Below are 27541 nucleotides of genomic sequence, written 5' to 3' on the forward strand. Positions count from 1 at the left end.
AAGTTCAAAAGTGCGGGAAAGTGAAAGAGTTGGAAGTTTAAACCTTTGGCCTTTTAAAAACCGTCCAGTTCTCACCCATTCAGTGACTTTAGTAGTTCTCACCGACCCACTTGGCGATACGCTGAGTTGTCACTTACCTCACTGAGTTTTACAGGACCTCTAGTTAATGTGGGGTCCAAACGGCAAACTAGATAGCGATAGTCAACCAGGTCGGTGATTCGCCAAGTTGCTCCTAGGCTCGCCGAGTTTTATAGACTCCAATTTTAAAAGTGTCTTGAGCCCAACGGCAGTCTAGGTCGGGCTCGCCAACCTTTACGTAGACGCGTCGACTGGACCTTTAGCTCGCCAACCGGCACTTCTCAAACATTTTCCACACTTCGACCTGCACAATTAACACACCATTATTTCTTAATCTAAAACTAAAGTAATAAACACTTGGGTTGCCTCCCAGCAAACACCTTAGTTAATGTTGTGGCACGACACAACTCCCACTTAAGTTCCATTTGTGGGGTTTGCCTAATTTTCATAAGGCCACCCTGCTTTTGGCTCTGGGTAGAGAGAAGACAGCTTCTGGTCCATTTGGGACCCCAGTAGCTGAATGAGCATAGAATGAGAGGTCGTCATCTGGTTTAGCATCAAGACACTCTCTCTTATATCTTGCAACTCTCTGTTGTGTTCTTCGACTTTGTGTATAATGAGTGAGAGGACCTCTTCAATTTGCCTGCCATCTTTCTTCTTCATCTTTCGATGCTCGTGATGGGGGATGTACATGTCCTTCATTTTGGATAGTACTTCCAAGTTCTTGACCTTTTGGGTCAAAATATCCAGCTGACCCAACAAAGTGGCTAAGTCTTGGGCTTTCTCTTTCTCCAACTTCTCCGTATTGTTCCTGGCCACACAATCAAGGAGTTGCGTTGCGGTCTCAAAGAAATGCCGCATCAGGCAGCCCGAAGAGAGTTGGTCAACCCTTATTCTATTTTCAAGGCCAAGACCTCGGTAGAAGCATTCCAGAAGTAATTTATCTGTAATATTATGAGTTGGGCATTGCTGTAATAGGATTTTAAACCTTTGCCGCAAGTCATAAATAGACTCACCCTCCAATTGTCTGAAATTTAAGATGTTATTCCAAAGAATCATCAAAGGAGGGTGATCCATTTGGTCTCTGTTACTACCAAATATGCTCCAATTCTCTGCTCGAAACAGCAACACACAAACCAAAACTAAAAATTAAGTAAGTTCAACTGTACCAAACAAGAACAAAATTCAACTTAACAAAAAATTCTCAAGCAACAACACTCCCCGTCAGCGGTGCCATTTTGATTTCACTTATTAGGACACTTCATCCAATACTAAGTTCCAACGATCGTTAGTCAGTAATATAACCCAACTAAGTGAGTTGGGGTCGAATCCCGTAGGGTGTGGTACGTACTCGAGAATCAAAAGAAAAACATAAATGTGCTCAAGTCAATCATAGCCAAAAACATTTACAAATGAAAGCATGGTTCAAGTTTGGGGTGACACGACTGTCAAATATCAGGGGGGTTTTGTTTCAACTATCATCTACAACAACAAATAACACGAAAATAACAAGTATATAGATGGGTTCTTGGGATGTGATTGGATTATGGGCTAAGGTAGGAAAATGGGTGATTGCAATTAACAATGAATAAGCTAGACTTTAGTGGGGGTAAACTTTCTCTCGAACAATTTACCCCAAATCAAATTGGTTTCTCATGAACACCAATAAGCAGCAATTAAGAACAGCCTACGCTTTAGTCCATTCATTCTCTTGAGCTGAAAGTGTGGAAAAAGGGTTTAGGATTCACTCTCTCGAGCGGAACCCATGACAACCCAATACCCACAGACCATCAAATCCGTAATCTTGGTTTTTAAAACCTCTCTTGACCAAGCCAAAAACATAAAGGTAGAGTTGCATTTAAATCTATAACCCTTTAGATTAAGCCATAGTTACTGAATGAAATCACTTTTAAACAACATTTACACTATTAATTAACAATACCCAGTAGCTAAATCAACCCATAATCACATAATTACACCCCAAGAATTGGGGTTTTAGCTAGACATCATAAAAAGATAAAAAATCGTTACCAAATTGTGTTTCCATCAACTAGGTAAAATTAGTTTCTTCTTTACAAAGGTCTAAGATGAAGAATCTTTAACACCCACTTCCAATTTCTTAGAAATTGAAATCTTCAAATCTTCAAAGCTAAGGAAATATTGTCTCAAAACTCAGTTCTAAGCTCTCTAACTTGTAAACTGAACAATTATGAATGCTAGATAAAAATCTGATTCTAAACTAAGAATTTAAAAATGTATTTATAGTTGCCAAAAATGTGTTGCGAAGGACCATTCGGCGCAATAAGTCGGGATCGCTGATCCACTCGGTGATCTACCCTTTGGTCAATTCCATCGCCTTTTTGCTTTGGCCTTCCGCATCTTCAAGTTCTGTAACTTTGGGCGATATGGCACTACATCTCGGAACCGTTCGATGACTCACCGACTACTCATTTCTATCGCCGACTTGATTTTCTCCTTCAGGCTTGGCACATTAGATGTTTAGGTGAGACCATGGCCATTCGGCGACTCGCCCAATGGTTTAGGCAATCCTCAGGTCTTCTTTTCTTCGTTCTTTCAACTGCCTTGTTCCTTTTTGCTTATTAGTGTCCATGCTTTGTTCCTCAATCCAAATAACTGAAAATCATGGATTCACATCAGTTATTGGCACACAATATGCATTTGAGGACACTAAACCTTTTAAAATAAATCCGTAAATGATTCCAAATTGTGGACTCATAAATGATCCCCATAATCTAGTAAACCTCATTAGGAAACTCTTGAGGTTCTTTCTATATCTTTGAATCATGATATCCGTAAAATTCATCTTAGTGAAGTCCCTCACTATAGTTTCCACCGTACCCATGTAAGGGTTCACGAGGACCAAAACCTCCCTATTTGCTTGATCTAAAACTTTTAAAATGTCTTAAAACTTCACACGAGATAATTGTTCGTCCAAAGGGTCATCCGTAGCTTGAATAGCATCTTGTTCAACATTCTCACCAGCATTCTTTCTAACATTCTATTCGAGGGGCCATATCTTAAAAACCATCGGATAAGGTTTAGGAGAGAGAAATATAGAGTTGAACTCTATGATATGACTTTAGAATGATGAAAAAAGTGGAGTTTTCTAAATGTCTTATAGCTTTCTATTCATAATGTGGCGTGATTCACACTCATGAATAAAACTTTACTTGATGCGGCTTGTCAGACATCCTATGAATTTTCTTAACCTTCTACTCTGAACCAAGTTTGTCACGACCCGAAGACCCTTGATGTGATATAGCATATAGGACTCAAAGAGACCCTACACAAGCCACTTAGCATGCATCATAGAATTTAATAGAAATAAAGTAAATGAAATTCTTATATCAATAAAAGAGACTGAAATTAAAGTGGAAGTCTAATAATAAGTTTTGACAAGCAAATCTAAAGCGATAAAGAAGTGGTTGGGACTTAACCCATACACCACGTACAAAATCCATAAACTTAAAATATATGAAAACAATAAAGGTGACATGATCCTCAAAACAGGAGGACTCACCATGTCTTCAAATCTCGAACAAAATCAACTAGCCATGAGTGGGAGAAGGAGGAGCATCAAACCCTACATTATAAAAAAATGTAGGCACAAGTATGCATTAGTACATGGAATATACTAAGTATGAGGCATATGCATAAAACATAAACATGATCATAAAGGGGCTTAGAAGAAACATGGTGTGCCTGACAAGGCTAAAGCATAGTAAAATCTTTAAAAAGAATCATAAATCGTGTACATGGTTAATGTATCTTGAAATCACAATGAATTTTTTTTTGAAATCCTTTGGAGTAACTTGGTTAATTTTTGTAGTAAATTTACCATTAAATGACATAGACCATGTGAGATATAATTTGTAACCTATTTTCATGCTCCCACACTGAAAAATGATATCTTACTTGCAAATGTAAGGAACATGAACTTCTAGCTTACATGGATCTACTAACTATTATATCCTATGGGGGCATATACATAGGGAAAAGGAGATTACTACTTTAGACACGAAAACTACAAACGGGAGACCTCAATCTCAAAGTCCCCTCGATTCTAAGTAAAATTCCAACGAAATAGTCAATTTCGTAAGATAATATCATACATGGAAAAGCACAATTATGCTAGCAATCTAAGCTTAAATCATGTAGAGTAGCTCCTTGAAAATAATGAATCATAAACATGTGAGGAATCCTTTCTCAATTTCATTGCTATTTTCATCTAAAAGAATCCTAACATCTCAAAATATCAATTTCCTAAACATGCATAGATCTTCATAAATCATGGATCATGATGCATAAGATTCTTCATAAATTCATAGTCAAAAGTCATGGATCATGCATGGGTTCAAATTAATTAAAATTACTATCATGTAATGTAACACCTCAGATTTGAAATGATAGAAAATTACTTGTTTTTTTCTAGAACTGCTGCATGTTTTGACGGAGCCACCGACGGTCCGTGGACTTGCTTATGGGCCGTAGGTGGAATCTTGGCTGGCAAGTCCAATTATTCTATAAATGTCAAATTCCCTGTATCTTCTTACAGTTCACCAGGATGATCCATTATCTTATGTAAGATTCGTTGGTAGTTCTCGTAGGCGAGTCCTTACCTTAGTGAAATTTTAAGAGTTTAAAGTTTGTCTTACGGTGGACGTGTACGGACCGTAGGAAGACCAAAGGATAGTACATGGGTCCCGTCGATTGAAGGTCCAGAAACAAGTTTCTAAACCCCACCAATAGTTGAGCAGGAAGGTCCATAGGTAGACTAATGGACCGTAGTTCCCACCCTCGGTAGTGGCAGACGGTTATTTTTAATGGGGTTTTTGTGTTTTTTCCTAATTCTTCTAACCCAATACTATATCCTTTGACTCCTTACCTCAGGCCATATATAATTATTTTTACCCCAAATTACCTAAATTCAATTCATTCTCATAAATTCCTAAAAGTTGATCAACTTCATCCTCTCAAAAATTTCTCTCTAAAAAGAAGAAGAAGCCTACAATTTCAAGATCAAGTCTCCAAATTCACAATTGATTGTGAGCTTTTGGCATCAAGGTATGATACTATTCACCTATGGATTCATTTCCTTCATAGGTTCCTAAATTCTCCAATTTTCCAAGTTAGAACCTCCAATTGAAGTTATGGTTTTTACTCAATCTCATGGGTTCTTTTCAATTGCGATCAAGTTGATTGTTTTATGTATTTTTAAGTATGCATGAAAGTGATTGGATGTTTTTAAGTTGAATTCCATGAACCCATGTGAGATCTGTGATTTCTTAACTATGATTATATGATTAAGCTTTTGAACTATGAAAGATGAATTTATGAAGATATGCATGTACTTTAGCAAATTGATGAAGATGATTCAAGGATGCCTTTAGAGTGAAGTATCAATCTTGTTGTGGTTGTTTTGAAAGGATTTATCACATACTACTCATACATGAATGTGAAAAGGTTTTCTCACATAATGCATTCATAATGTTGAAATTTTTTCTCACCTAAGATGAAGATTAAGGAGATATTCTAATGATAAGACAAATGGCAATTAACCGTCTCATAATGATAAGATATGTTAAATTAATGATTATTCAGTGTGATTTATGCTTAGCACCAAGAGCATATAGAGATGGAAGCTTTGCCGTAGTAGAGGTCAGGTTTCAAGTAGCAATATCCTTATCCCATAATACTATGTTCCACCATAGGTTTGTATTAGATAAGACATTACCTAGTGGATCCATGTAAGCTAGAATTTTATGGTTCTTACTTTTGCAAGTGATGTCACGCCCCGAGGCTACACCCTAGAAATAACATCAGACGTTGGATCACAACTGACCATAAGCTAACCTTGAGTATGTCTTATCACAAGAATATTGAATATATAACTAAGATAAGCAGAAGCATAACTATAAAATAGTTAAACTAAAGGACTCCAAATGAAAAAAATATCTAAATATTTGGGAAAATAGCCGCAAAACACTTAACATTGATGTCATGACCCAAGCGTACACCCTGAACGTGGCCGTCACTCAAGAACCATTGTTGGTCCCCCAAGACAACCCTCGTTCTGGCTAACTACAAGCGGACAACTAACTCAAGCATACATAGGCATTAAATTGAATGAAACGTTTTTGAATCACAAAACTGAACTGAATATACCGAATATGAAACATCAGTTTTAAATAAAACATGTGAAACGGAAACTCTAAAAAATTATCTATCTATGAAGCCTTACTATACAAAGATGAGTGTTGGGAGAAGACCCTTGACTTTTTAAAAGAACTATTACTAACAATTCATAAAATTGTACTCCTCCAGAAGCAAGGAGGTCTTACTAAAAAGATGATGAGTAGATAAAGTCATCTCAACGGGCACTTGTTGAGGATCCTAAGAGCATGTATCTGCATCATTAAAAGATGAGGGTCAAATGAGATCCGTACAATGAATGTACGAGTATGTAATATAGCTGAATAACAGATAACTAAATGAAAAGTCTGCAACAGATATAGATATATACTCAACTGAATGTACTGAAACAAAGAAGTGAAATCATTAAAACATTAGAAAAATACTCAATCATCTCTGTACTCATAAATTAAGTGATATAATAAAAATACACTTTTTACTTTATTTAAAGATTTTCTAATCGACAATCATCACCATGAGTTACGTGATGATACAGTGTCTAGTGTCTCGTCCACGCTGGCAGATCAATCATATACCTTGCTGGGTATAGAACACCTCAACAAAGTGGATCCACTAAGCTCTTCCCATAGGCACTTAGGATTCATCTAAAAAGTATGATTCTGTACCCATGTTGGCATACATGGTTTATGAGGAATCTAAGTTTTCTGAGTTCATCCCTATATCGGTGCTCAATACTACTCCCAATAATAAATACTCATGCTCAATGTTTTAAAAACATAATCTTCCTATGGTTTGAGATAATTGTTCAAACTATCCTCTTAAAGGAGATAACTACTCTTGAAATATCATTGAACTCATAAATCATGTAGAAATCAAAGTTTCTCTTTTATTAATGTAAAACTAATACCTTTGGGAATACTTAGTTCCCTTATACTCTTACCGATTCATATTTGAAAATACTTTCTAAAAAATATATCAAAATCATATTGTGATATGATCACTGATGACACGGGAAGTCGTACTGCATAAACATTGATGGCAGAACTAGATACCATAGTGCTAAAACACTGATGGCATATTTGATTGTCATACTAATCATTTTTTAGAAACTCTTTCTCAAACCTCATATTTACTTCCTCGAAAATTCAGTTTAAAACTCAAGTATTTGCTTTAAAAAGCTTCTCAAGATTTATAACTCAATTCATAGGGTTCATGCAGATTATGGACACAAATGACTTACCTCAGGGATCTTAATAGCAATATGGAAACTCAGTACTCAGAGCTCAGGAACTCAAAACTCTACAATACTACTTATCTAAAAAATACTCAATTCATAGGGTTCATGCTAAAATATAGACACGAACGAATCGACTCAAGAATATTAATGCATACATAATTTATATCATTTCAATAATTAGGAACATAATTTCAAAAAGAATCTGGAACTCAAGAGCTCAAAATCAACTCATCTGAAGAATACTCACATCCAGGGATAGAATCCTATATGTCTTTTTTACTCATTTTAAAGCAGATGTAGGGCATGAGGACAAACGAGTCCAACACTATGATAGCCTTACATACCTGGAAGAACAAGCTTCCTGAAGAATCTTGAATAAGATCTTGATTAGTAGCCTTGAAACCCTAGCTTGAAGATAAACAATCAAGAAAACCTCTCTTGAGATCCTTGAATTAGTTTCTTGAAATCTCTATGACCAAAAATTACCATTTTCATTAGTGACTTACCTTGAAGAAGAATATTGAATGGAGTCTTCTACTTTGATTTTACCTTAGGGTTTTGAGAGAGAAGAGAATGATGGATTAAGCGATGAAAATGTAGTTGTTTTGGGTCTTTAATTCGTCAAGATATTCGTATAGGTATTTCTTAGAGGTAAAAAGATAAAAACGACCCTCTTTAATGTTTTCCCATCGGCTAATTCTTCACTGCACAGTATCAAGTTACTATAATGGTCATAACTTTTTACCCAAAACTCGAATTATTATGAAATTTATGGCGTTAGAAATAAGATTCAAATAACTTTAATTCGATAGGTTATGGGTCACATAACTTTTGATATTGTTAGAGATATGGTTGTTTGAAGTTGACGCAAAGAGAATATTACATCAAAACTTAATCAGTAAGGAAACTTTCAACTCAAGTTAGTGCTAGAGGATTCTAGTGACCTTAATTCATATCCAAATTCATTTCAACACTAAAGAGTTTCCCTTTACACATATGGGCAATTTAAGAATCACTCGTCTTATTCACAAATGAAGAATTGTTTGAGTCTTAACTTAGAAATTTTTGGGGTGTTACAACTGACTCTATGTATGGAAGCCTCTACAACTAATGAAGTTCTGGGAAATGTCCCAAACATACTATAAAAAAATGCTCACAAATTGAAAGTAAACTAAATAAATGAAACATGAAGAAACAACCTCGAACTATGAAGAATCACCACTGATGTTGCTGAGTATGGACTGGAAATCATACTAAGAATCATCTGCATGTTGAGCGCCTGAACGTACATCATAAAATGATGTAGCGCAAAGTATGTATCAATTCTTTGAATTTATTAAGCATTCAGGATATAGATACTAAGCTAAATAAAATAAATTGAGTAATATAGACTAAATAATATTGACTGCACATGGAAATAGGTTGTCCTGAAGTACACCTAAAAACTGAGCTAGATGCAATGACCAAGTATAAATAATAATGTTGACAAGTTGAACTGAATACTGAAGTAAATGCTGGTCACATGGTCAATGCAACAAGAGTATGACTATGGGAGCTACTATTAAGCGACATAAACCACGTGAGCTAAACGTGGAGTTCATTGTATACGCCCAATCGAGAAGACTTAATATACCCTGTCAGGGGTATAAAGGATTGACTGTGGCATGATCACTAAAAATTAATGCCCAATAGAGGGCACTTCTAGACCTACGTTAACACATAGTTCTGGGACTTTGAGGATACGCTGAAACCTAGTCTAACTCGGTGCTATGTCTACTCCCAACTTAATGTAAAGCTAAAATGCAACTAAAGTACTGAGTAGCTCAAAATATGGACATGTTATCTGAGAATGAAATATAAATATACTAAAAGATATGGCATTTGAGTTCTAAAGCATGATTTTTTGAGTGATCTTCCTAGCAAATATTATTCATGAGTAATGATAGTTAGTACAATCTAAGGTTCTGAATTCCATTGATAGAACTATGTAACTATTCCAAAAAAAAATGTTATTTATATCGTGGAAACCAAAGCAGCTAACATTCCAAAAATTCACCAAGGTTTTGGAAACCCTATGTAAAACCATGGAATCAAGACGGCTAGGAAAAGGGCCAAGCAGGAATTCAGTAGTCCATAACAAGGGCATGGGACCCTTTCTGAAGCCCTTGACGGGCCGTGAAGGGGACCACGACTCATGGTGGTGCTCGTGAAGAGCTTCCGGAACTTAACCAAGATGGGTTCCCCTCCCACAAGACCTATCAAAGAACATTCTCCCACCTCAAACCAACCTATCAGATACCTACACCACCTACCATAACGGGCCTCAAATAGAGCCATACCAATACTTGAGTGATAGCTATTGTTATACGCAAACTCAATCAAAGGCAAATAGTCATCCCAATTACCCTTGAAGTCAATTACACATTCTTTCAACATATCTTCCAAAGTTTGGATTGTACACTTCGCTTGCCCATCAAATCGTGGGTGAAAGATTGTACTAAGCTTAACACGAGTACCAAGACACTTTTGGAAAGATTTTCAAAACTTAGAAGTGAATTGGGTACGACGATCGGAGATAATGGATAAGGGCACTCAATGCAACCTCACCATTTCTTTCAAATACTACTTGGTATAGTCCTCCGCCGAGTAAGAAACCCTAACTGGAATGAAATGAGCCCATTTTGTCATTTGATCTACAATAACATAAATCAAGTCATGTTGTCACCGGGTGCGAGGCGAACCCACAATGAAGTTCATGTTCAAATCTTCCTACTTTCAAGTAGGAATGTTAATATCTTGGGACAAACCTCTTGGCTTTTGATGATCAACTTTCACTAGTTAAAAATTAGGACAATTAGCTACAAATTCCGCAATATCGTTCTTCATCCCATTTTACCAATAGACCTCCCGCAAGTCATGGTATGTCATGGTGGCTCCCGAGTGAATGTGATATCATGAACCATAGGCTTCTGGTAAGATATGTTCTCTCAAGTCATCTACATTGGAACATACAAACAATGTTGATATCGAATTACACTATCTTCCCATTGGGAAAAAGACTCTACAAACCTTTTAAGCATTGGTTCCTTCAATTCAACCAAGGTTGGATCAAGACCTTGCTTAGCCTTAACATTAGTGACAAAATATGATTCTGAATCATTGTGAACCATAGCACCACCTTTGGTAGAGTTAACTAACCAAACACCCAATTGGGAAAATATATGAACATCTCGAACAAACTTTTTCTTATTATCTTCAACGTGAGCAACACTACCCATTGATAATTGACTAAGAGCATCCGCCACCACATTCTCCTTACCGGGGTGATAGAGAACACTTATGTTATAGTCTTTCAATAATTCAAACCATCTCCTTTGGCGAAGGTTTAGATACTTCTGGTTAAACAAATATTGCAAACTCCTGTGGTCGGTAAATACATCCACATTAACACCATACAAATAATGTCTCCAAATTATTAAGGAAAACACAACTATCGCTAGTTCAAGGTCATGGGTCGGACAATTCTTTTCATGAATCTTAAGTTTCGTTGAAGCTTAAGAAATGACTTTCCTATTTTTCATAAAGACACATCCTAACCTAATTCTCGAGGTATTACAACAAACGACAAAACCATTTGTCTTTTTCGGTAATGGCAACGCCGAAGTGGAAGTAAGTTTATCTTTCAATTCATGAAAACTCTTTTCACACGCTTCGAACCATATGAACTTGACCTTCTTTTGAGTCAATACCGTCAATGGAGAAGCAACCGAAGAAAATCGTTCAACAAACCTTTTATAGTAACAGGCCAAACCCAAGAAACTCCTAATATCCAAAGGGGGTTATAAGTCTATGCCAACATTTGACCACATCCGTCTTCTTAGGTTCTACCTCAATTCCCTCACTGGAGACAATATGCCCAACAAAAGCCACATACCTTAGCCAAAACTCACATTTACTACACTTTTCAAAGAGTTGTTCGTGCTTGAGGACTTGCAACACAATTCTCAAGTGATTGGAATGCTTGTCATCACTACTTGAATAGACCAATATATCATCAATGAACAAAATCACAAACATATCAAGGTATTGTCTAACCACCCTAATCATCAATACCATAAATGTCGTTGGAGCATTAGTAAAACCAAATTACATTACCAAAAAGTCATAAATACCATACCGAGTTCGAAAATCTGTCTTTGGAATGGCATCTTCTTTTACCCTCAATTTGTGATAACTCGACGGGAGGTCAATCTTAGATAAGTAACTTGCTCCTTGAAGTTGGTAAAAAAAATAGTCTATTCTTGGAAGAGGATACTTATTCTTAATTCTAACCTTTTTCAACTTCTTGTAGTCAATACACATACGGAGCAAACCATCTTTCTTTCTAACAAACAAAACTGGAGCACCCCAAGGAGAGATACTTGGTTGAATGAAACCCTTATCCAACAAATCTTTAAATTTCTCCTTTAATTCTATTATTTCTGCCAGAGACATACGTTAAGGAAGAATAAAGATAGTGTGACGACTCGAAAAATGATAGGTTGAACTAGAGACTTGATGTTTGGGTTAGTGTGACTTTAGGAAGATGTGTAGACTGTTTTAGAACTTATTTGAGCAAGGAAGAAGCCTAGCGTGCAAGAAAGGACCTAGACTAGCAAGATAGGGTGAAATAATTCTTGTTTTTTATTGGGCCTTTTGGCGATGGGGTTGTTTGGTCGCGCAATGTTTTGGGTTATTGATTTGCACTATTATGTATGTTTTTTTTATATTAAATTGAAGGTTTCTTTATGACTTGCGAGCATTACCTTGAAAGGGAAAGTTATGGTTATATTACTTGTGAAATAGAATTGTGTGTGAATTGTTGATCCACTTGAAAGGTGGAGGTGTTTACTTACTATGTATATTGTGATTATAGCCTTGAAGGCATAATTTCAAGAATTGAAGTATTATCATGATGTTGTTTATATGAAGGTGATGTGAAGCATGTGCGTGATCTAAATGAATGAAATATGATCATGTTTAGAAGCTAATTGTGTTAGCATTGAATATATCTCACTATTAACACTTGTGAATGATGGTGATTATGTGAAAGGATATTCTTACATACACACACACATGAATGAATGAATGAAGTTAATGATAATGTTAATGAATGTTGAGTCTATTGAAAGGCTATTCAAAATTGTACTCTTATGAATGAAATGACTTCTTGTGAAAGGACTTTCTCACAATAAGGGGATTCTTAGGTGAAAGGCTATTCTCATCTTAGAATCTATGAGCTTTCCAATGAATGTTGGGTTGGGATGGATGCCCTCACGTTAGTTGAGGCGGGGTATCTAGTAGCAATCCCTACCCATTTTTAATGAATGTTGGGTTTGAGATGGATGCCCTCACGTGAGTTGAGGCGGGGTATCTAGTAATAATCTCTTGTCCCATAATGAACGAACGAAATGCATGTCAAGTACTCCATGGGGAATAATGCCAAGCACCGAGTGGATTTTAAATGAGATGGATGCCCTCACGTGAGTTGAGGCGGGTTTCTAGTAACAATCTCTTGAGATGGATGCCCTCACGTGAGTTGAGGTGGGGTATCTAGTAGCAATCTCCCTATCCCATAACTATGTGCCCAGATAGGTCTAGCTAGTGGATCCACTTAAGGCTAAACAAACGATACTCCTATCTTAGGCAAGTAGGAATCCCTTTATCCGGTGAGGGTGACACCGTGATTCCATGTCAAGCTCACATGGTCTATGTCAGTTAAGGCTTACCCCTACAAATAATGTTGATGAACCATGTCTTCTTAAGGATGTACTACTTAGTGTATGTGATGGAATTGGACGCCATCTATGCATTGCACAAATAGGCATTTGAGAGAGGTCACAGTTTGTTCCTCATAATGTTAATGAATGAATGGGCTCTTGTGATGTTGTGTTAATGAAGAATGTTGAGCTAGTGTCTAAATGCATTAAAGACCTCTAAATGCTTAAATGTAAATATGCATGCTATACTTGGATTGTATTATGAGTTACTTCCTTGTCATGTCTTATTTTATATGTATGTGCCTTGTCTATGGTTACTTCAAAGGGGTACTTAGTGTGAGTAGTAGTATGGGATGCTACTTGCACATTGCACATTGCACAAGTATAACTTAGGGTTGTCTTAAATGTTTGTCCTAATGTGATGATGTGATTCGTGTAAGGTTTATTTCTCTTGAATGCTTTATTGTGTAAAGGTTCTTATCTATTGTAGCCTTGATGAATACCTAGGTATGGTATGAAGAGGTAGTATGGGCTAACACTTCATGTCTTTCTTAGGTGTATCTTAGGGTAACTTTAGATAGGGCTCCTAAGATGATGAAATGACTCACTTGATGAATATGTTTATATGTTGTATGTTGGTACTAGTTGTGCATGATTACTTGTATGTGAAGTGTGATAAATGGTAAGTTCACCTTTGGTAGTCTTAAGGTGGTACCTTAGTGTGGGTGGTGGTATGGGACGCTACCAATACATTGCCAAGGTATAATTGGAGGGTTACTTACGGTGGAGGCTCAAGATAAAGGTAAAGGGTTGTATGTGATTTCTGTTCAAATGTGAATTATGTGACTTTGTATATTGGTTATGACTTATATTATGCCTCTTGTATCAATGTTCATGAAGTTTTACAAAAATGGCATAGAAGCATGATTCTTAAACAAATGTCCTTTTGAGCATGTTTTTGCATGGTCATCATACTTAGTACATCTAATGTGCTAACCCCATTCTTTTCCCTTTTTACCAAAGTGTAGGCTTTGGAGATGTTGGTTTTCTATGCTTGAAGGATAAGTTTCTAAAGGGCTTGGAAATGAAGACTTGGTGAGTCCTCATAGTTTCGAGGGAAAAATCCACCATGTTCCTTTTATGTATTTAGTTTGGTTAAAGCTTTTGTATGGGCTTAGTCCCAATGTTGTATCAAAAGTATTAGATGGTTTAAGACAAAGTCTAGAAAGTCTTCCACTTGCTTTTAAATGAAAATGTATTCGATTATAAAAGAAAGTTTTTAATTCTTCTCTATTTTCCTATCTTTGTATGTTCAAGAATGCTATGAGGCTTGTATAAGACCCTTTTGAGGTTGAGTACGCTGTGTTACGACTACGGGGTCCTCTCGAGTTGTGACAGATTGTTGCGTATCAGAAAGAGGTCCACACCGAAGACTATTTTCCTTTAAGGAGTAATGCCGGGTAGATCATCTGGAAACACTTTCGCAAACTCATTAACAATGGGGACCGACTCAAGAGTATGGGTCTTAGAATCTATATCATTCACTCTAACAAAATGGTAAATACAACCCTCTGAAATCATCTTTTTAGCTTTAAGACAAGAGATAAACTTACCCTTAGGCGTAGAATTTCCCCCTTTCGACTCTAGGACAGGTTCATTTGGAAACTGAAACTTGACTAAACGGGTTCAATTAATTGAAGCATAAAATGCATGCTACCAGTTGATACTAAGATAATATCAAAATATAGCATATACTGCTCTATAAGGTCAAAATGAGTGACTCTATGGGACAAGGAGACGGGACACTTCCTATAGACCCTCTTAGCCTTAAAAGAATACCAACAGTAGTAGAGACCGAAAAAGGATCTAACGACACATATGGGAGAATATCAAAACTAATAGAAAAATATGGCGTCACAAAAGACAAGGTAGAACTGGGGTCAAGTAACGTATAAACATCAACTTGAAAAACTTTCAACATACCGGTAACTACATCGGGAGAACCCTCTTGCTCATGACGAGTCTGAAGTCCATAAAACCTGTTTTGCTTTAGATTTCCACTACGACCTGATAAAGGATTAGTTTGAACACTTCGACGGTTATTTCCTTCATTCTTCGAAATGGAGGACAATGTATTATCTTGTGATCCATCCTGCCACAACCAAACCAAGCATTAGAACTGGCTATACATTTACCCGCATGCTTCCTTCCACACTAAGAACAAATAGGCAATTAAGATGCACTATGGTTTCCTCCTTCAAGCTTAGTGTTAGAAACCCTATCTTTGTTGAACTTAAAAGGAGCATTCGAGGAACCTTGATCGGAAAACCGTTGTCAAAACCTAGAACGACCATGCCCACCGGACTTTGAATCTCAAAAATTAACATCAGTGGTCTTTACCCTCTTTTCCTCCCTAGACTTTTCCTTAAGTTTTTCCTATTCAATTTGTTGAGCATGAACCATGAGATGAGAAATATCCATATCATTGATAAGCATAGCAGTAGGACATTCCTTAACCACTATCTCGGACACACCCAAAACAAACTTACTCATCCTTGCCCTAGGATCGGCAATAACAGTAGAAACATACCAACACAATTGTGTGAAATTCAAAGCATATTCCTTCACACTCATATTTTTTTGACGAAGGTTGATGAATTCAAGCACATTCCAAACATGCACTAACCACTAGAACATCCTCCCCAATAATACACCATGTAGAAAGAACAATTTCCAACTCACTAACACATACCAAATGTTCTAATTAACTCAATAACAAGAGGGATAAAATTGCAGTAGCTTACCTTGCTGGACAGAACTACCACTTACTAAGACTTGGATTCTTTAAGGTAAAAATTGTCCTCTTCAACTCGTCTTAACTTATACCTTCCAATAGATTTAACTCGCTAATATTCAAGAACCCTAAAAGTATTTAATGCCTGTTGTATGAAGCTAAGAGAGAGAATAGAGAAAGCTCTAAAACATAGTTGGAAACAGCTTATATTAATCCCTTTTAAAGAGACCTGCTTTGGCCGACTTTCTCACTCATTTTGGGCCATAATTTATCAAGTAGGTGATCCACCTACTTGGATTTTCCACTTGGGACTTTTTGGACTTAAGAATATTGGGTCTTGGCTGTCCATTTTCCCCTTATTCTTCTAAGCAACTAGGGCCAGATTAATGCAGGCAGGTGGTAGTATACTTGGCCCAATAGCATGGTCAAAAGAGTCTTAGTAGGTGATGCACCTACTTGGTCCTTTGGGCTGGTCAATAAGTCAAAGTAGGTGATGCACCTACTTGGTCGTTTGTGGTGGTCAATAAGTCAAAGTAGGTGATGCACCTACTTGTCACCTACTAGCTTAGTCAAGTCAAACAAGAACCTCAATCTCTTATTCCATTTCTAGACCTTAATACCTTTAACTTAAAACATGTATACACTATGCCACTTTAGACTTTAGACTCAAATACAACGTTATGATCTCTAGTATAAATACTTCCATCGACGTCAACCTAATCGGGTCGCATCAAAATCTACGTGCAGTTCACTTTAAACCTATTCTATTGTCACTAGTCGCATAGGAAACCGAGTCCATAACGGAATTTATAAGTGTCATATAAATAGAACTAGTACACATAGAATACGGGGTGTTACATCCTCCCCCTCCTTATGACCATTCCTCCTCGAATGATAGGTGAAGCTGATAGTTTGGTTAACCTTTGAATTTTATTTGGAGATTTGCAAGAGTTTCTTTTGTAAATAAGACTATCCAAAATATATTGACTAGCCTAAAAGAAGTATAGACAAGGCTCGAAGGACATCTCAATAGATATGGTTCATCAAATAAGAATATGACAAATCAAACCCCTTTCTTGACCATGTAATTTACTGAAGATACACAAGTAGAACTCATACAAATAAGGAATTGAATACACCTAAACACAAGACATGCAAATGAAATATCAAATGAACAAATGCTAGTAGGTCTTATGAAGGGAACCACATGATCTCAAATCCTTATGTTGATGTTTAGAATGAGGAGGGGTATTTAGGATCTCTACCATCTTCTATTCCCAAGTATCTTATGTTATATTCTAGTCCTTCCACAATACTTTAATGGAGGTTACACCTTTTGTGGTTAGCTTTCGGGCTTTAAAAATCAAGAATTACTATAATATCTCCCAATTTATTTTATATGAAACTGGCACATAAAATCATAGGCCGAATTTATTGGGGCTCTACTTTCCCTTCTCGTTTATATTATGACGCTTTACAAAGGTGAGTCCTATAAGAACACATAGTTGTTAATATAAACTCTAAAGTTTTATGCCGCAGCTTCAGATATGCCATTTTTCTAAGTTATTTATCTATGGTAGTGATAAAATTTACATCAATGCCCAACCTTTATGGTCAATACATAATGATACAAGGAAATGTTTTCCCAAAATGTTCAAAACTCAAGTCAATAAACATAGAGGGGCATAGTGTACAGATAAATAAGTCACATTTGGTAAGACTTATAGGCAGATTAGAACAAAAGGGAGCGCATAATATATGGGCATTAAGCTATAGAAATATATGGTGTACGCGCACATATGGTTCATATGGTAGCGTGTGAGCAAATGAACTATAAGGAATGTAGGAAATGGACTAGATGAGCACATGATGCATGAGTAATAATGCTTTGAAATACATAATACATACGCAAGTAGACTATATGACATGTAGACATATTAGAAAATGAACTACGAAACATAAATCACATTGAGCAAGTGTGTTATATCGCATGGATAGGTGGACTAACATGTCAATAAGTACACATATGAAATATGAGAAAGTGAGCACATGAGACATGGCTAGAAAAACTATAAGACATGTAATCTTTAAGGAAGTAGGCTACGAGGCATGTAATATATATAGAAATGGTTTATGATGCATATGACAAGTAAACAAGTGATATGTGAGTCATATAACCCACGAGCACTAATTTTGCCCATAGCATATGATCAATTAGCATGCAGTACCCACACAATATGGACAAGTGAAAAGTGGAAAGTAACCAGTGCAATAAATAACATGTAAGGAAAAGGTCCTACGAAAACATATAGCAATAACAAGGGTGCTCTGAAGCAGATAACACATACATGCAAATATTCTATGACATTAGGTAACATGTGAGAAAGTAATCCACAGAGGACAAATGACATACAAATAGATAAGTTATAGAACATGCAGCCTGTATAATTATATAACAAACCATCTTTGGAAACTACGAGATATCTTATAGAACCACTGTACCATATTAAGGGAAAACACATTGTCTTAAGCATTGAGACACGAGTTGGATAGTGCTACTCATATTCCTTACTAACCTCAAAGCATATACAATTGATTTACCATCTCCTCTCTTCAATCTCCTAAGAATTCTTATATGTGTCAGCTATTGGGAGTTGGCTTCCATCTAGGTCAATACAAATACAACAGTTAAGATAGAAAAAGAAAATCCTCAATAGTTCAACTTTTGGAGTATGAGGCCGAGGTCAACTTTGCCTTCATTACTAGCTTGTGTTATATCACGCTCAATGCCTGGTGCCCTTTGAAGCTGGACATAGAAAATTAATAGTGAAGCTTGAATGCACCATAAAACATGAAATCTAATAACAAGTAGATGTCAGGTACCTATAAAGTTATATCATGATTCATAACTTCTTAGAGTTAGCTGCTTTGGTCTACACTAGATAGGTCTGGACATACTAATAGATTTTTTTTATAACAAGTGAGGGTACTATGACTCTTTTCCCAAGCAAGATAGCGAATAAGAACAACTAGCATATGCTCTATTTTTCCTTTCCCATAACTGGACTATGATTGATGAATTACTACGGGCATATATTAAATGAATCATGTAGTAGCTCTATTCAATTTGATGGAAGTCTATACATGTGTATAATGCTCTACTTCTCTTTTGTACTAATGATGTAAACTAGGTCCATGTATCTTCTATCTAGGTAACCTTTCTATTCCCTCTTTTTTCTTGTTGTTATCAAGACCAAATACCAAGACTTTAATCAATAGTAAAATGACTTCTATGTCTAACAAAGGTTCACAAAGTTGTTCCCGGGTGCGCGCCATTATAACTCATTAGGGATGAAAAGTTGATACCCTTTTATTGCCTCATACACTTAGCAACCCCTCTTTCATAATCACCTATCTCACTCATCTATAACATCCTCATATCACCCATACTCCTATGTTTAGGGAATTTGACATATCTCATCTCTTTCTAACTAGAAGCTCTACGTACATATTCGACCCAAGTAATTCAAGTTTCATTCTGACATGCTTCCTCTCTAACAAGTACCTTTTAATGAAACCTAGTAGCTTCATGTACTCTAATCCCACTATGTACAACTTGACTAATCACAATTTAGGTCTAATGATTAACGTTTCAAGGAAACTTCATCCAATTCTAAGTGGCAACGATCGTAAATCAGTATAAACCCAACTAAATGAGTTGGGGTCGATCCCACAGGGAGTAGCTTTCTTTTTGCATTCGATTACGAAATTATGATGGTGACCTTTTCAGCTGAACACACAAAACACTTTGAAATCTGTGAACCAATACTCGAAAACGCCGTCACTAATCCAAATGAAAAATTATCGGACTATCAAACACTTCAACAATCAACAGGAGACAATCGCATAAAGAGGTAATACATGAGGGAATGACTAACCAACTGCCAAATCCAACTCAATAGGAGCAAATGCTTAACCAACCATGTTAATTTGTTGTGGGTAGGGTGAGCTTCTAATAAGGCCCTTTTCTCTCCAACAAATACCTTGTTAACACTGAGTTCTCTCGAACTTCAATGTATCTCATAAGAAGACCAGCCCACAATCTCATCAAATCTACTCTCTCGAGCTAGATACAAAAGATGGAGCTTGGGTTTCACTTTCTCATGCTGAAATCGTCAACACCCACTAGCTAAGGATGCCAAGTTACTACCTTAGTTCTACATTTCTTTCTCAAGCAAGTGTAAATCCCTGAAATATATCGCAATAAACATACAATATAGAAGATAAACCACATTCATAACTCAGACAAACTTTAAATTAACACCGAAATACAAGAATCACTAGCACCCATTAAATTAAACAAAGCAATTGGTTACATTGTCAAAACCCCAAGATTGGGTTTTAGCCAATCATCATAAAAAGACAAAATTTGATACCTGCTACAAACTCCATAGCTGGGTCTTTGAAAATCAAAATCTTAATATGAATAATATCTTTACTATTACAATACCCAATTGAAGATAGTGCAAAAATCACTCAAAAACCAACAACAATAGTGTTTTTCTCTCTTTCCTTCGTTCCTCACAATTTCTGAATAAATTCTCTCTTTTCAAAGGAAATTTATACTAATCTGAGGTGTGGCTTTTTAGGCCATTTGGCGAGGGAAGTACGGCTCTGCCAACCCGTTCGGCGACTCGCCTACCATTCTCTCATCTCACCTTCTTTCTTCACATTTTCCTCGTTCAACCACTGTAAATTTAGGCGATCTAGTTTGGGATTGTCGTTTCGTTCCATGATGCGCCCTTTAGTCTCTTAGCTCGCCAATGTGCATTCACTTGGGTCTCCATTAGTACTGTTTGGCGCCATGGTTGTCCTTCACCGATGCAGTCGGCGATTCGCCGATAGGAGATGTAGTTCGCTGAAATTCCTCCTATTTTAGGCTCAGTGGTCTATAACTTAAGGCGATCCAGGAGCTATTTGGTGATCCGCCGAGTTCTCTTGGCGATTATTAGGTTTGTTTTTCCTCTATCTTTTTCAGTTTTTGTTGTCCTTTTTGCCTACTAATGTCCTAGCTTTGTTCCTCAACCCATGTACCTAAAAATCAAGGATTTCATATCATTAAATGGCACAAATTAGCATTTGAGGACAATAACTCCATGTAAACCAAGTCCTAAATAGGTCCAAATCTTGGACTCATCAACAACCCAAACTTAAACTTTTGCTTGTCCTCAAGTAAATCTCAAGTTCAGCAGTTCAAAAAGGATGTCTCACACAGTGCTACTAAAGACTCAATCATGAATGCACACAACAAGACTCAACTTACTCATGTAACGATCAATTGTATACTCAAAGATTCAAGTTGTGACTCACAATTATCAAAGATTCTCAAGGTACTCAAATGCCCTCACAACACAAATGATTCCATATTCACACACAATTCTTCAACAATTTATAGTTTCCGAATCACAAACAACTCTCACACTCACAAACATAAACACATGCATGATTTCACCCTTAGGTTTACCCTTATTTTCCAATCAACATTCGTTTCAGCTCACTCAAGATAAAAAAAGGGCTTTTCAAGGCTTGTAACGGGGCTTAGTGTAAATGTGTGGTCATTTAGGCTCAGTGGCTGCTATCCTCATGAAATATGGTATGAACATCTTTTGTGTTCCTTTTCTTCAGCATTTTCGCTCATGCTCAAAATTCACCCTATTATTCAACTTCCAATGGAATATCGGACACCCCATTTCTTTTGCAACTTTTGCAACTTAATTTCACAACTTTTTCATTCTTTTTCTTTTGCTTTCTTCTTTTCTTTCTCTTTTTTTTGTATGGCGGGGTTCCATCTTTTTCAAAACCATGGATAAAGGGGGACTTCTTCACACTTCTTGATTTTCCTCCTCTTTTCACCACACCCCAACTTAGGCTTTTGGCCTAAGTTGACTATTCAAACAAACCACAAATCATGAGGATTATGGGTGAATGGATAAAGAGAGGTTACAATTGCATCAAGTTTCTTCCAAGAAAAGGAGAAGGCTCAAAGGGGATTCAAACAAGGTTCACACATCTCACAAGGTTTGCCACAAAAGAGGTATATTGTCATATTTGTTTCACTATTCAAAATTGTTGCCTACGATCATTTCAAGAGCTTGCATCACTTAGTCAACCGGACCAACGGGGTAAATTCTAGGTGTCATCACACAAGGTTCATGGTAAGCTCATCACACAAGGCATTGACACCAATATCAAACAAGACTCCACACTTTTGCTACTGTTCAATGTTCATCACAAGAGACTTATTCGATAATCGGCTAGTCACATCGATATGCAAAAAGTTCACATATTGCATATGTAACTTCATTTGGCCTCACTGTAGACACACATTCATTTTTGTTTGATTAGGAGCATTATTGAAGTCATTAGTATTGATCATAACCGATACTTTAATAACTTATTCAAACAAGCAAGGGACTCAATGGCCAAACACACCTCCACCCAAAGCATTTTTTAACATTGTCCCCAATGTCAGTAGAGAACAGACAATATCAAAAATAAAATAAAGATAAACTCCTGATATGTAAATACATAGAGTAAGGTGACAAGGAATATTCACTAGGCACCCGCTTGGTAAAAATTGTAATTGTCACCGAACTACTCGGTGAATCGCTAAATGGTTTGGATATCGCCATTATTGCTAGTACAGAAAGGGGGTGAAAGGGCGGATTGAAAGAGTTCGCCGAATAGTTTGGTGCCTCGCATAATGGACTAGCCACCACACCGAAAGATCTATTGGGTCAGGCTATCAAAGCTAGGACAGAAGGAAGGGGAAAGTTAGGTCCCCCAATCACTTTGGCGAGTCGCCGAGTGATAAGGATTCCCCGCCTAATGTTCCAGTATCTCAGCCCCATTTTCAAAGTCCAGAAGATAGACTATGTCGGGCTCACCGAACAGATCCGGCTATCCGCCAATGGTATCTTCACCTCGTACAATTGCTTGCACCTGCACAATCAACACACATTATATGAAATACTAACACTTGGATTACCTCCCAAGATGCGCCTTATTTAACGTTATGGCACGACGTGAAAATGCTCTCAATCATCTTCCAGATACATCACCATAATCAAAGAAATCTCCTGGAATTCACCAAAGTACAACTTCAAATGTTGCCCATTTACTTTGATTACAGGTCCCTCTTTACCTTTGACTTCAATGGCACCATTTCTGAACACCCGTGTTACTCTAAATAGGCCTGGTCATTTGAATTTGAGCTTTCCCGAAAGGAGTCTGAGTTGAGAATTATATAGTAACACCCAATATCCTTCATGGAACTCCCTCTTAAGGATTTTAGAATCATGCCACTTTTTCTTCTTTTCCTTGTAAAGAGCTGAACTTTCATAAACCCTGAACCTGAATTCGTCTAATTCACTTAGCTGGTCTACTCTCTCTTTTGAAGTATTTGCCCAGTCCAGATTCAGAATTCTCAATGCCCATAATGCTTTGCGTTCCAATTCAACCAGTAAATGGCAAGATTTTCCGAACACTAGCTGATACAAAGACATACCAATTGGTGTTTTGTACGTAGTGCGATATGCCCACAGAGCATCATCAAGTTTTTGAGACCAATCAGTCCTATTTGCATTCACTATCTTGGCCAAGATACTCTTGATCTCTCGATTTGACACTTTAACTTGGCCACTTGTTTGGGGATGATACTGATACGTCTAAACTTACACCTCAATTAAGAGATATAAACGATCGAAGTCAATTTACAAAACTCAACGTTAGTTGAGGTCGATCCCACAAAGAATTTCTTTACAGAAATAATTTCATTGTCGCGTTTTACTCTAATGTCGTAAGTATTTCCTAAACAAACAATTGCATAAAGTAAAGCTGTGTTTAGCGTTAACTCTTTAGTAACCAAAGTTGCAAACTAAAGTCTAATTCAACAGTTAAAAATATATCAATTTCAATTTTTTTTTTAATAATGAACTGAAACTAGGATTGTGTTCCCCATAACGTTGCATCTAATGTTCTTCAGTAATAGAGTTTCAGGCAACTTACGTCTACAAATTACATGTGAATTAACTATATCTGACACTTGTCAGTCTACTTAGATAATTTTTACTCAAGTACTCTCGGTCCCAGAGTGTTACATGAATTACCCTCGCCTACAATGGTGTTAAGATTATTTTCTCTCAAACTCGAACTTTGACTCCATTTAGTTAGATTAGTTTAGCTTTTTCCTAACTATCATTTTTCTCTTGAAGAAGTGACAGATACAGGATTATCCTAATTCGTGCATGCATCAGAATACATGAATAACAAAAACTAAACTACAATTTGTAACCATAAATTGCCTTTCACTCATTTTACGAAATCACAATTAGAATTTCGTCATGGATCCCACAACCCAGTTGTGGTGTTTAGCTAGTCATAATTTCATGTAAATTTTCAAAAATATAGAATGAAAACATGTTATAAATTACTTACAAGAATAAGCAATCAACAAATCACTTTGATATTTCAAGAATCCGAAATCGAAATCAAACTTACTTCCAAATCCAAAGTCAAAACCAAAAGCTATGAATACTGAAAACTCGTTCGTCGTTCAATGAAATATAAGATACAACATAAAAATGACCTAATTAATTTTAAAATAGTGTTTCAAAAAGAGTCCTACTCGAAGTAGGACTGAAATGTCGGGCCCTTTACGCCCACTTCTCCGTCAAGGGCTTCACGGTCTATGAAGCCCTCCGTGGTCTTCCCTTGAACTCCCCAAAATTTGGTATTCAACACTTTATCAGTGGAATGTGTATCACGGACAACATGATGGATCGTTAAAGAAACCATGGTCCGGCTGGTTGTCCGTGGGCTTCACTTGGACTTTCCCAAAGTTGGGTCTTCAATGTCATCACACTGGAAAAGGGTACAACGGATTGCACCACGGACCGTCATAGGGACTGATGAGTCCTCAAATTGGACTCATTTAGGGCTATATTTTGATAGAATTAGTGTCCTCTAATGCATATTTTGTCTCAATATCTGATGAAAACTCTTAAGTTTCATGTATTTGGAGTTTGAGGGAAAACATGGACACTACTTAGCAAAAAGGAAAAAAGCCAGTAGAAAGAATGAAGAAATGAAGATCTGAGAATCACCGAACCTATTCGGTGAGTCGCCAAAAGGTCTTATCTTAGCCTTTTGTTCCAGTGTGCTGAGCACTGAAGTAAATGATCAAATCGGCGATGAAAAGAAGCAGTTGGCGTATCACTGAGCAGTTCTGCGAAGTTGTACTATAGCTCCCCAATGATCCAAAACACGATGATGTTGAAGGCTAACGCAAGACGGCAATGAACTAGACCAAAGGGCGGATCGCCAAGTTGATCGGCGATCCCGACTAACTTCGCCGAGTGATCCTTCGCAACACATTTTCTGAAAACTATAAATACTAGTTGAAGTTTTGTGGCTTAGTATCATAGTAGAAATTATTATTATCAAATTTTTATTATTAAGTTTTAATATCAAACTTAGAATATTCTCTCTAAGCTTGGAGAAGGTTTTGAAGAACATGAAGATTCAAAGGGTTTCAACTCCAAGATTTTGGACTTGGGTCTTGTGGATTCTTCACTGTTGACTTGTTTTAAGACTTAATCTTGCATACCCATTGATGGAAACTGAGATTGGTATACATTTTTACCTCTTTTTCATGTGTAGCTAAAACCCTAATTCTTGGGGTGTGATTTTGTGAATATGGATTAGGTTAATTATTGGGTCTTGCTTGCTGATTGTTTATTTGTTGTTTAGATGTGATTTTGTTTAGTAGTTGTGTTAGAACTTAATGAAATTGTAGTTGCAAATACCATTTCAACTTTGTGTTTTCGGCTTGCGAGAGAGAGAGGTCGTAAAACTAAGACTACTAAATTGATGACCGGTGGGAGTGGGTCGACATGAGGTTCAGCTCGAGAAGGTGAACCCTAGTCCTTCTCCCACACACTCAGCTCGAGAGAGTGAGTGTGCTAAGGCGGAGGTTGTTCCTCATGCGGCAAGTGGGTGTCCGAGATAAACCCATTTGATTTGGGGTAAGTTGCTCGAGAGAGAATTTACCCCCACTATAGTCTAGCCTAGTCACAAATATTCAATAGATTTATTATCAAAAACATGTACCCAATAGTCTAGTCCAACCTGTATTCCCATCACATCCCAAGAATCCTGTCTCTGCATTCGTATCTCTTTTTATTTTTACTAATTTTGCTCTTTACTTGCTTACAAACCCCCCATTGATAATTAACACTCGTGTCAAACCCTTTAATTTGTCATGTCTTCATTTGGTAAAGTCTTTAGCTACGGTTAGTTTTAGCACTTTCGCTCTTAACCATTAATTTTCAAGAACCACTCCCTTGGGACTCAATCCCAACCCTTGGTTGGGTTACTTTACTACTGTACAATCGTAGACATTTGCATTGGAAGTTGTGTCTTGATTACGTCAACATCAAAATGGCACCGTTGTCGGGGAGTGGTTACTTGAAATTTTTTTGTTATGACGAACTGTGCTTTTGATAGTCGTAGTTTACTAACTTAAATTTTAGTTTTGTTTTCTTTGAGTGTTTGTGTTGAAACATGAAAATAAGTGTAAATAGTGAAATTGGTGACCAAATGGATCACTTTCCTCATAAAATAACGAAGCTTAAAGATTATATCCTAAGTTTCAATAAAGAGGAAGGTGAGTCAGTTTGCGAGTTGTGGCAGCGATTCAAAGCTCTCGTACAACAATGCCCAACTCACTACATTCCAGAAAGAATACTAATGGAATGTTCCTATAGAGGTATTGGCCATGAGAACAGATTAATGGCTGACCAACTTTCTCCAAGTGGTATCATCCAACTGCCTTATGCAAAAGCAGCCTACCTTCTTGATCACATGGCCAAGACCATCAAGAATAAGGAGAAAGACCAAGGAATGGCCACTTTTTTGGAACAACTCGATGACTTGGTCCAAAAGGTCAATGACTTGGAAGTACTATCCAAACGAAAGGATAAGTATATTCCTCCTCACGAGCGTCGAAAGACGAAGAAGAAAGAGGGTGACAAAATTGAAGAGGTCTTCTTGCTCATCCTACACAAAGTCGATAAGCACGACAAAGTGTTGGAAGAGATTAGAGAGAATGCTATGATGCTAGATCAGATGACTACCTCTCAATCTGATTCAGCTGTTGGGGTCCCAAATGGACCAATAGATGCCCTCGCCCAACACGGATCCAACAGACGGGTGGCCTTAGGAAAATAACGCAACCCCCAATACTGAAATTTAAGGGCTGATTCACGTTGTGCCACGACATTAACTAAGGCATTTCTTGGGAGGCAACCTAAGGTCTTAAATGCTTTATTTTTAGAAATAATGGTGTATTGATTTTGTAGGTTGAAATATGTAGAGTGATCGACAAGTGTAGTTTGGCAATCTAAAGGTCCATTCCATGAATCGCCAAAGGGTTCGGCG

Source organism: Solanum verrucosum, unplaced genomic scaffold (genome assembly GCF_900185275.1).
Source record: "Solanum verrucosum unplaced genomic scaffold, falcon-dt-bn FXZP01000204.1, whole genome shotgun sequence".
In the NCBI taxonomy this organism is placed as follows: domain Eukaryota; kingdom Viridiplantae; phylum Streptophyta; class Magnoliopsida; order Solanales; family Solanaceae; genus Solanum; species Solanum verrucosum.